Source organism: Peromyscus leucopus, chromosome 15 (genome assembly GCF_004664715.2).
Source record: "Peromyscus leucopus breed LL Stock chromosome 15, UCI_PerLeu_2.1, whole genome shotgun sequence".
Taxonomy (NCBI): Eukaryota; Metazoa; Chordata; class Mammalia; order Rodentia; family Cricetidae; genus Peromyscus; species Peromyscus leucopus.
This window is the reverse complement of record NC_051076.1, coordinates 9906118-9918461: the sequence shown is the minus strand read 5'-3', so window position 1 is coordinate 9918461 and position 12344 is coordinate 9906118. Positions and strand designations below refer to the sequence as shown.

The following is a 12344-nucleotide window of genomic DNA, read 5'->3' as shown; positions in this document are numbered from 1 at the left end:
TGCCGGACTCCCCGGAAGACAGAATTACTTACTTGTTGATTGATTTGAAAACTGAGTCCTAGAGATACCAAGGCTTTGCGAAAGGTTATAACGAGTTAGAGTCAAAGGTAGAATTAATTATTCAAGGGTTCACTCATTCACATGAATGCCCGGTACTAAGATGACAAAGCAAACCAGCATGTGCCTCCTTTCCCGCTGACCCTGGCTTCCCAGGAACACATTCAGAGAGCAGCGCAAGGCACTGCTGGGCAGTTGTAGTCTCCTTTATGTGTTTGTCTCCTCTTTATTCTGAGACTATAAAGTGGACAAGAACTACGACCTTTGTATTTCATTCAGGATTAGATGGACATCTGTGATGTTTGTTTCACAAGGTAAATGCTGTCCCCACTTTACAGGAAACTGAGGTGTGACCAGATCAAAGTTGCATAGGCTGTGAGCCACAGATATTGGTACTGACCTAAGCATTCTAGCTAGTTGAACACTGTGGGTTTATGTGATATCTTCTCTGCTGACCTAAGCATTCTAGCTAGTTGAAGACCATGGCTTACATGATATCTTCTCTGAATCTTAATTCCTGAATCTACAACATGAGCGTGATGGGGAATCTCCACTGTCAGCTTGACTGGATTTAGAATCGCCTAGGCAACACAGTGCTAGGTGTATCTGTGAAGGCTTGAGGAGAGATTTAACTGAGAGAGGAAAAAACAACATGAATGTAGGTATGTGTGTTCCATAGGTAGACACCCCAGACTCAATAAAAAACAAGAGAGGAAAAAGCCAGATGAACGCCTGCCTTCCTCTCTGTTTTCAGATGTCAGCACAAGCTGCCTGACATTTCTTCTTCCACGCCTCCCCTGCAGTGGTGACCTGTCCACCCCACACTTCCACACCTCCCCTGCAGTGGTGACCTGTCCACCTGCAGCAATGATCCAAGATATACCCTTCCTTCCTTAAGACTCTTTTATCAAGAATTCTGTCCCAGAATGAGAAAAGGAACTAATACAGTGGGAATAATGACATTTGAACATTTTGAAGGAATTAGACAATAGAAAACATAGAACATGTTGTTTCTTCTTGTAGAGCAAAGTTGTAATTATTAGCCAGGTCTTTGCCTATAGTCCTTGGAAAGCTCAAGGAGAGGGATTGAGATTCAAGGCCAGTATCTTATGTGGTAAGTTTGAGGCCTCCCTGGGCTATGTGTCTGGAGACACATAAGAAAAAAAAGGCACAATTATCATTTCCTTAAAGATACAGACTTCATAGTACAAACTAAATAAAGGAATAATCATAAAGTTGAGTTGATGATGGTTCTGGAGAGATGGCTTAGCAGTTAAAAGCACTGGCTGCTCTCGAAGAAGACCTGGTTCAGTTCTCTCAGCACCCACATGCTGCTTACAACAATCTATGACTCAAAATCCAAGGTACCTTCTTCCTCAGGCACCAGGCACACACATGGTATACGCACATGCAACTTACATGCATAAAATAATGATAAATAAATAGTTTTTTATATAAAAAGATTGAACTGATGACATTATTTCAATTGGCATATATAGACAACAGAAAATGTTTCATAAATGATGATTGTTAAAACACACCAGAGAATTTTATACATGTATTAATGCACAGGGTACTCTTTCAGGAGCAAAGTATACTGTTGCTCATAAAGGGAAACCAAACATTCTGTCCCTAAGAGTCATTCCCTGAAGGAACCCTTCTCATGATTCCTGAGCTACCAAATACCTTTATAGCCCCCTCAATGGTTTTTAAAAAGTTTTTGTAGGTTTTTTTCCCCCTATTATCTTGGATAATTCCTTTTTCTCCTCCTAAATTGTAAGTGCAAGAGGATATGAGTGTGTCTGTTTTGTTCATTACTGTGTGTCCAAAACCTAGTGCAGACTGGGTAACAACTCAGCAGTGTTGGAGGAATGAGGGAGTAGTTGCCTGACTCTTGGGAATAAAGTAGATGGGAAGGGCTGTGATTCGGTTGGTTAAAGTGCTTGCCTGATGAGCTGATGATGGTTCTGGGCTCAATTCCCAGCACCACTTCAACCAGGAGTTCTGGTATGCACCTGAAATTCTTACAAGAAGGGGATTGAAGCACGGGGGTCAGACATTCAAGGTCAGCTGAGTTTGAGGCTAAACTAGATGGCAAGTGGTCCCATTGCAAATGAAAAGAAGAAGAGGAGGAAGTATGAAGGTGGAACTAATGGAGAGTAGATACATAGGGCTAGGGAATAAGAGGAGGGGGGTGTTCAGCCAGACATCAAACGTTTAAGATTCATGTGCAACAGCATGGATTGGTTCCCACAGAGTGGCTCAGCTGATGGCACATGAGCTACTGTGGGCTGGGAATATTTTGTAGACATGCTAGGCTATCATCCGGTGACATTTTGCTAAGCCAGAAGAAAAGCCATGTGAAGAGGAGAGAGCTGAAGAGCCCACACCAGTTTCTAATACCACCTGCAAAATCATGCTGCCTTCTGTAACTTTTGGAATGAAACACCAGCAGAGTGGGTCGGCTGGCAGACCTGCAGTGGGAGACTTTGGAAATGTTATCACAGTGGACCAGTTCAACAGGCGCCCTGTGTGCCCTGTACACACTCCTTTCACATGTTCACAGCTGCCTTCTCTAGGAACAAGTTCCTTAGTGGTTTCACTCTGTGTAAGGTTTTAAAGAAAGATATCTCCAGTGTCACCAATGGCATTTTTCTGTCTCTTCCTCACAAACAGCTTTAGTTCATGCTGTTGCCACTGAACAGCTTCAGATTGGAAGCATTCTGAGGCTTTAGTATTGTTCACTATGGAGAGGAGCCACGCCTTGTACTAAAGGTCAGACTAGAAGACGAATCTGATTCTTCTAATTTTTTTTAACATTTATTTTGGTTAGTTCTTTGAGAATGTCATACCTATCTTAATCACGTTCGTTCTCCTCTCCCTTCTCTTTCCTGATGTATCCACTCTTCCCTACCCACCCTAATCTGTGAATCACTCTCTGTCTCTTTCATAAACCTTCAAAAACAACTTTTGGGCCGGGCCGTGGTGGCGCACGCCTTTAATCCCAGCACTCGGGAGGCAGAGGCAGGCGCATCTTTGTGAGTTCAAGGCCAGCCTGGGCTACCAAGTGAGTTTCAGGAAAGGCGCAAAGCTACACAGAGAAACCCTGTCTCGAAAAAAAAAAAAAAAAAAAAACAAAAACAAAAAAAAAACAAAAACAAAAAAAAAACATTTGCTGTTCAAATGTTCTTGGATGTGTGGTCTTCTATTGGAATGTGGTCGACTAACCAGAGCACACTCTCTTAGAGAAAACGGTCTCTTCCTGTCCCAGAAGCTATCAGTTGCCAATAACTATTTGGCTTGGGGTAGAGTTGTATGCCCAGCTCCCCTCTCTATAATACGATTTTATCTGGCTTGGGCTTGCACAGGCCTTGTGCATGCTGTGAAATCGTTATGGGTTCATGTGTGCACAGAGTCTCTTCTGTGTCCAGAAGATGATGTTTTCTTGTAGGCATCCACCACCTCTGGCTATTATGTTCTTTCTCTCCTTTCTTCAAAAATGATTTCTGAGCATTGGGAGGAGGGGTGAAGTATATATGTCCCATTAGGGCTGAGCATTATACAGTCTCTTATTTTCTGCCCTGTGGCCAGCTGTAGGTCACTCTGTGACTCACCATCTGCAGGTAGAGGCTTCTCAGGTACAGTATGAGAGATGCACTGATCTGTGGGTACAATGATAGGTCATTAGAAGTTGGTTTAATGCTACGTCCATATAGCAGGTCAGTAGTGAAAGGTTCCCCTAGGGCCTGTGACCTGTCTTGCTATAGGTTCTTCACCTGATAATGCTGTCAGGAATGAGTTTCATCTTATAGAGTAGCACACTTTTGGCTGCATACAAAAAGCACACCATATGATCAACAATAACCACTACCTTAGGGTAACATGTTGGAAGAGTATTAAAAAAAAATGGAACCAAGAAGCAAACATCACCAATAACTGACAAAATTTCTCCAACCAAAACAAAAAACAGCAGTGGTGGCGCACACCTTTAATCCCAGCACTCGGGAGGCAGAGGCAGGCAGATCTTTGTGAGTTCGAGACCAGCCTGGTCTACAGAGGAGATTCAGGAAAAGTTCAAAGCTACACAGAGAAACCCTGTCTTGAAAAAACAAAAACAAACAAAAAACAAAAACAAACAAGCAACAACGACAAAATAGCTCCCGAAGACATGAGGAAGGACACTTCATATTCCTCTAATCTTATAGTTAGCAAAACTGAGGCATAGCCAGACCAAGAAAGTCAGTAATTGGATAAACCAAATTAAATGAGGGTCTACATGGTACTAAAGTACATGCCTGGCATGTGAGGCTGTCAGAAGAGGGTGTTGGATCCCCTGGAACTGGAGTTACAAATGGTTTCAAGCCATCATGTAGGTGCTGGGAATTGAACCCAGGTCCTTTGAAAGAGCAACAAGCACTCTTACCAACTGAGGCAGCTGTCTTTCACCGTTTCAGAATATTTTAATAACATACTTCATCTAGGAGATTTATATGAACACATACAAGCATATAAACATTTGTCTTTTTAAAAAATGTTGTGATAAATACTATATGTAAATATTGATCTGCTGTGTTTTAAAAGGGGAAAAGTGAATCAAAGGTCATTAACTTTTTGGACAATTTTATACTTCTATACAATATATTATCTCGCTCTTCCTCACCCTCTACTGCCCAACCGACTTCCTTCTTCCTCCTCTCCCATTTTTTTTTTTTTTTTTTTTTTTTTTTTTTGGTTTTTCGAGACAGGGTTTCTCTGTGTAGCTTTGTGCCTTTCCTGGAACTCACTTGGTAGCCCAGGCTGGCCTCAAACTCACAGAGATCCGCCTGGCTCTGCCTCCCGAGTGCTGGGATTAAAGGCGTGCGCCACCACCGCCCGGTCTCTTCTCCCATTTTTATGTCTTTCCTTTGGCTTTTACTTTTGCAAACTTGTTGGTCTACATTGTCCCTTGACTGCCAGAGAAATCAGCAGTGAATATCACTTTCAAATTTTTGAGATTTTTACTAACAAAAAAATATTTGACATTTATTTTCATTTGTAACTTCTGGTTCCACCAACTGCATTTCTGAATGATTATTAGACATTTGTGCTTTACTTCAAAATATCCAATTACTCTTGAGGAGCAGAAACTTTAATGGGGCAAGGAACAAGTTTGAAATTTCGTCAAGAACAATGGTTCATGATGTTTTCTTGTCCAGGGTCAATGGCACTTTAAACTCCTTTGCTCTTAACTGTTTAAAAACTCCATTCATAACACGATGTAAAGCCCCTTCCTAACTGTTCAAAGTGCCACCATGTGCCCCTCCCACCTCTACTTGTCTGTGGCTTCTCTTATGGTCTTCAGGTGAACAGACACCCTCCCACAGTGTGTAGGGAAGGGGCCTGGCTGGCAAGGGGGATGGAGGTTGAAGCGGGGCATTTCAGCCAGTAGCCACTTACCCTCTGTGTGCTCTGAATGTTTTTTCTTCTCCCTCTTAAATATGAAGCATTAAAAGTCAGATGCCTTGCTGCTCCTTGGGTCAGTACAAACTATATTTAAAAATGCGCACAGTTCGAATTTTTGCCTTGCATAGGCCATAAGCTTGTAGTACACTGGGTCAGTTCTGACAGTGAAGAATGAGTCCAGTTAGGGAACCTCCCGAAGGCTGTTGATGTTTGCTATAATAAATAGCACACACTTTAAGTCAAACTTTTTCATTCCATATTCAAAGGTAATGGATTTTTCGTAACCATAGTAACCTTGGTGTATTTCTGGATAAATACATGAGGTATATACATTCTAGTTTTATTTTTGAATATAAACTACCACATTATGTATTACTAATAATATGAAAAATAGGATGTAGGTTAGTGTAATGACAGCTTGAACTAGTATGCATTTTTCTTCTGCAAAAAATAAATATTTATCAAAAGTAAGGGTTCAATTAATTTTTCCCCCAGTTTTGTGGTATTCTGGTGGTGCCATTTATCTTTCCTGCAAGATATCCATTAATCTCTTATTTCTGTCCCATGACAGATTTTTTTTAAAAGAATTTTGAGTTAAAAGCAATTGTGTTTTTAAAACTTCTGATTAAAAGCATTATCAAAAGATTGAAGAACCGCTGCTGATAATGCTAGCAGGGCTATAGTGAGCCACTTAGATGTGTGTGTGTGTGTGTGTGTGTGTGTGTGTGTGTGTGTGTGTGTGTGTGTTGTGTCGTACATCCATGACTAGGTGGAAATAGAAGCCACTGTGAGAGTCTTCAGCATCCTGGGACTGCTTAAGTTAAGGCTGGATAGCATACTGATGGATGATGACTATCCAAGCGGTAGCCAACCAGATCATTCTCATTGTAGAGGGGCACCCTACCAGAAACAGGCAATCTTTAAGAAGTTTATAGGAATGTTTCAGAGAAGCCCACAGAGCTTTGAAGGACAGGAGCAGCATGGTGGTGGAAGTTGGAAAGATGTTCAGCAAACTAGCCAGAAAGTTGCTGAGAGTCATGCTACCCTGGAAGCAGGGAGAATGAAACTTGAAAACAGTTCTTCTGACACCTGAGGTGGTTTGGCGTTGAGATGACCTGAGCTATTGTTGTTGATGATTTCTAGACTGCCGATGGGGAAATGGCAAGGAGGATATTTTTAAAAGAGGTAAAGATACCTGATATCAGTGATAATGTGTGTGCTTGCTCAGGCCCAAATCATAGATACTTCTACTGTGATAAAACACCATGGCCAAGACAACTTTTGGAAGAGTTTGTTTTGGGTTACAATGCCAGAGGGAGAAGAATCCATGATGATTGGGACAGCATGGCAGTAGATAGCAGACATGATGGCTGGAGCAGGATGCTCTGACAGCTCACATCTTGAATGTCAAGCACCAAGTAAAGGGATCAACCAGAAATGGCTCTCAAAGCCCACCTCCAGTGCTGTACTTCTCCAACAAGGCCACATCTCCCAAGCCACTCAAAACAGCAATGCCAACTAGGGACCAAGTCTTTAAATGAGCCTATAGGGGGCATTTCCTTCCAAACCCCCACAGGCCCATCATCTATCAGGTCTGTGTCAGTTGTATGGTTTAATATGAAGGTGGCATCTTCCCAGGACCTAGGATTCTCTGAATAAGGTGGATGCAGTGAACCATGGGTTAAAGTAATGTAAAAATGTGTAATGTGCAGGGCTGGAGGCAAGACCTTGAAAATGTTGGTGAGATGGAGGAAAGCTAAGAGAGGAAAAAGGAATGTTGGATGAAATTCTGATAACATTGGGTAGTTAAGTATTTATATCTTTAACCTACTAAACGTACTACAACTTTCCTTTGGTCTTATTTGTCAAGGTCAAACAGTACCACATATAAAATTCACCAAACACTTCAGTCTTACTATAAGAAATTTATTGAAGATGTAGCTGTATTTTTTGTGACACAATAAAAAACAGATTTAAAGGTTAGTTACCTCTAGCCAAGTGTTAGAAGGAACCTTATCAATACTCTACAAATTTGAGCAACATTATATAGATTCGTGCTGTTGGTTTACAATAGATCTTTGTAGCAAAATAAAACTTTCTAGTAGTTTCTTTAGACTGGCTTTGAACTCATCATGTAGCTGAGAATGACCTATGACTCCTACTATCCGTGTTTCTACCTCCCCTAGGCTGGTATTAGAGTTGTGTGCCACCATGCACTCCTTATTCAGTACTGGAGATTGAACCAGGCCTCATGCATGCCAAGCAAACACTCTAGTGTCTGACTTGAATCCCCAGCCCCAGTTTTATAGTTTTGAATACAGCAATGCAAAAGCACTCCTTGGACGTATTACTGGTAGGAATGCTGCTCAGAGAGTTGGGCCTTAAACCCCAAGCCTGAATGTTAATAAGGCAGAGCATGTGTAGATGGTTGGATAAGACCATAATAGCTTCCATAAGTCACAGGGTACCATCTCTTATGCCATGGACTATGGCGTTCCATTATACAAAGTTGAAAGAAAATTTGAGGATACATGGAAGGAAAAAAGGCTGTGAAAAGTATCTGGAGCCTTCACTGGTCACCTTGTAAAATGATTAACTCTGTGAACAAAAACTCAACAGTGTTTCTCAGGAGGTAGCTAGATACCTTGGCATCTTGGGTTAATGGTTTCTTCTCAAGAGTCATGTTTATTGAGTGGCACAGGATCAAAAGAAATGAAGTAGCATGTATGGAATGCTTCACTCTCCCTCATGCTTAGCTGTAAACACTAACTGAAGAGTCATCCTTCCGAGGAAGTGCTTCATTGTACGATGCACTGACGTGGGAGGAAATAAAATGTGTATATTTATATTTTAAGATCTGCTTTCTTATTCACACATGATATGATGACTTGAAATTTTTTTTCTTCTAAGTGCTATGAAAGGATTCTTGTACAGGGCCTTTAGAGGTGACTTGAGGGTGACATCAACTTACAAGAGCAGTGGAGTTCAGTGCAGGGCTGGTGATACAAGGTGACCTGTTGAGACCTTGACAAATAAAGCCTGCTGATTATTTTAATTTGTTATTTTAACTCTTGAAGTATCTTACAGAAAAGTGTGTATTAAGTGACTACCCAGCATCACAGACACGATCTCTGAGTGAGCAGTGAACAAGTGATATACACTTGGCTGATTGAATATTCTTGTAATATGTGCAATGACTTCCCAAATCAATCAACACCTTAGAACCCCCAGTTTTGTATAATAGGTAGTATCTGTCAACAGCATAGATTGGTTGTGTGCTAAATGTGAGTAGATCAAGTATAACTTGATTTTTTTCCTCACTGACCAGTTTTGAAAGTCAGGTGGAGAGTAAATCAGCACATAGTCTTCTTTATTGTACCCACAGATCAATACCTTCTGACCCCAGGCAGTTGCTAAGAGAGTATCGGTTCTTGAAGTCTACTGAAATTTTGTAAACTGAGACATCCACATTCTCCCCTTCCTGGTCTGATCTAGAAACTACCCCAGGTGATGTTTCAGCTGTGCACTCAGCACATAGCACAGGGAGTCACCAACCTGTGCACAGCCTCAGAGGATCCAAACCCATTGCTCCGAAGGTTTGACGATGGAATGTTATAACCATGGGCTTACAATGCTGAAGCCAAAAGTGTAATGGACAACCATGGTAAAGAAGTATTTGAATATACAGGATGAAATAAGTGTGCCTTTCAGTGAATTATATATGTGTATACATGTGTGTATACGTATGAGTGCATGTGATGTAAACATTTACATATGTGGCGATCTCCTCCTAAGCATGAAAAATTTAATCCTAGCAAAGGGATTCTAATACTTGCTTTTTCTTTTTCTCCCTCCCTCCCTTCCTCCCTCCCTCCCTCTCTTCCTTCTTTCCTTCCTGCTTTTTTCGTTTCGTTTATGCAGTGGTGCACATGTATGCACAGATCTGTATGCCTGTAGAGGTCCCTACCAGTTATCTTGCCTCAATTGTTCTCTGCCTTTAAGTTTTTGAGGCAGAGTCTCTCTCTGATTTATAGCTCCTTGTCTGGGCTAGGCTAGCTGGCCAGTGAGCTTAGGGGATCCTACTGTCTGTCTCCTCACTGCTCTGTAGTCATAGACACACAGCACCTACCTCTTTTGGGTGGATTCTGGGGATCCAAACTCAGGTCCTCGGGCATGTGTGTCAGCCATTTTACTAATATTCCAGTCCCCCCTCCCCCAACCTGCTTCTTCTCTTGAGGAAGTCATTTCATGTTTTAAATTCTCTTCTCTTGGAGTCTAAAAATTATATTTTGTTGTTTGGCATTTTCCATTTTAATGTGCTCGATAAAGTTGGTATAAAAGACATTTTAGAAATCTGATGGCATACATGGATTAATATTTACCTTCTGGTTCTCCCTAATCTCTCCTCTGATATTGAGTCATACCGATAGCTTCACTCGTTTCCTTTTGACAGTATCAGAATTGTACCCTGTACGTCTAGCACTGTCTGCTGCTGTCAAAATGTTAAACACACATCGCTTACCTCCATTCCCACATTTTCCTTAGATTCACGAGTTCTTCAGTCATTGTACACACATTTACCATGCGAATGTATTCTTCTGTATAAACCAATTTTAAACAGAGTGTATCTTTGTTCAAAACGTAAATTTAAAGGCATTGTATATAACCATTGTGTCATTACTCATTTCCATAATCTGTAGTATCTACCATCTAGGATGTAGTTGGCATCTCACAAACTTTTATTGGATTGAGTTAAAAATGAATCAATTTGAAAAAAAAATCACTGGGAATCAGTAAATTAATATTTTGAAGTAAATAAATACTGATGCATAATTCAGAAGTAATTAATATGCTAAACTTGGTAAATGGCTTTAATGAGGTAGGCTGTTCATGTAGCTTCCTAGAAATTTTCATTTAATCACCCAATAAGTAGCAAAAGTTTTTATTTTTAACTACTTGTGGTAGTTTGCTAGGCACATGTGAAAGAGTACCACAAACCGTGTGCCCTCCAGAAGGTTATGCCCAGTTCTGGTGAGTGATGTCGAGGATCTAGGCAGCAGCAGCACCTGTTGCCTCTGATGTCTGTATAGAGACTGCCCCAGCCTCCATCCTGGTTTCCAGTTGCTTGCTGGCCATCTTTGGAGCTTATTAGTTTGTAAGGATGTCACCACGAGATGAATCTCGATCTCAGCAGTCACAACTCTTCATCTAGTGATGGGGCTTTATAAGATTTTTTTTCCCCATCCCTGTTGGCATTCTAATTGATGTTGTCAATATGCAGATCTTGTTTCGCTGACCATATTGTTGAGATGTTAAGGGTATATCTTCCTTGTCACATGGAGAAGACGCCATGTCATAGTAGACTCCCTGATCCTCTGGCTCTTATCTTTTTGCCATTTTTCCACTACATTCCCTAGGCCTTGGGTGCAGGGCTCTTACTTTTCTTTGAACCCAAGTCTCTCTGTCTTTGAGATCCTTTCTTTCCTTCCCTTCCCTGCTTCTTCCAGGTATACAATTTTTAGGGTTTTCAAGGTATCACCTCTCTTGTGCCATCATGATTACAATGCATTCAGATGAAAGCTATCAAATATAGACTGGCGTAACTGTGTTCCTCATGTCAGAGCCCAAAGTCCTGAGCTTTTCTGAAGTAACGTTCAGTGGGCAACTCTTGCTGTATGGTGCCCCTCATCTCCAGTAGGCCTCTGAGCTTGTGTACGCTGTACCTCATCTCCAGTAGGCCTCTGAGCTTGTGTACACTGTCCCTGATCTCCAGTAGACCTCTGAGCTTGCCCTAAATCTCACTTCTCTAATTCATTTTTTTCTCCCTTTTACTCTGATCTCTGCATCTACCATTACATGACATTCTCCCTTCCTATAAACATAGCAACCGTATTGGATTTATGGCCCTACCCTGATCTCCTATGACCTTCACTTAACTTGATTATGTTTTATAACTTGATTAAGTCGACTGACTTAACCCCTTGATTTTGACTTAACTTGATTAAGCTGAGGTCATATTAAACCTCAAAGACTCTATTTCCATATAAGAACACATCAACACATGTATAGGAGTGTAGGAATTGAACATGTCCTTTTACAAAACAAAGGTTTAATCCAGACTGCCTGGATTGGATCTAAACTTTACCAGTCTGACTTGGGTTTTCCACATTCTAGTTCTTCCTGATTCAAATCAACATGGAGACCATGTAATTCAGGATCCTCCTTGGATCCTAGAACATTCCTTTCCATGTATCTGTGATGCTTTCACCAACCTAATTTCTTGTAAATAGTCAATCTCTGATATGATCTCTTTTTTTCACAAATATTGGTTTCTCTCACAGCCTTTGAACACTCCATGATGTCTCTGTACAATCCCCATTCATACTGATCATCAGCTAAGATACTTTTCTTCTAGCCATGAACACCTCTCTAAATACATATTGGACATGTGATCAAAATTGAATTGATTTTATTAGCCATATCTTAACATTTTGTTTTTCTTCCTGAGTTTTGTCTGAGGAAATAGCAATACTATTTATTCTTTTGTTAGAAACAAAAATCTGAATGTAATATTGGATTCTCCTTCACCCCTCACATTTGATCTTAAAATTCAAATTCCTTATGTTACCTTATAACACATATTTCCTTGTCTACTTCAGTGGCCTTAAATAATTCTCATACCCTGTGTATTTCTACAATGTTATACCAGCATTTTCTGTTTGTTTGTTCTTGGAAAGACAAGTATTTCCCCATTCCTAGGCCTTTGACTTTCCTGTTTCCTCTGACTGGAATTTAGGTTCCTTGGCTCCTCACAGAGCTGAATCATTGTCTTTAGACAGCCTTAA

General features: G+C 40.8%; 1 protein-coding gene across 1 annotated transcript in view; it reads left to right on the top strand.

Moving 5' to 3' along the window:
- The window catches only part of Ush2a (usherin), a 688259-nt gene that overhangs the window by 314710 nt on the left and 361205 nt on the right, over positions 1-12344 (top strand).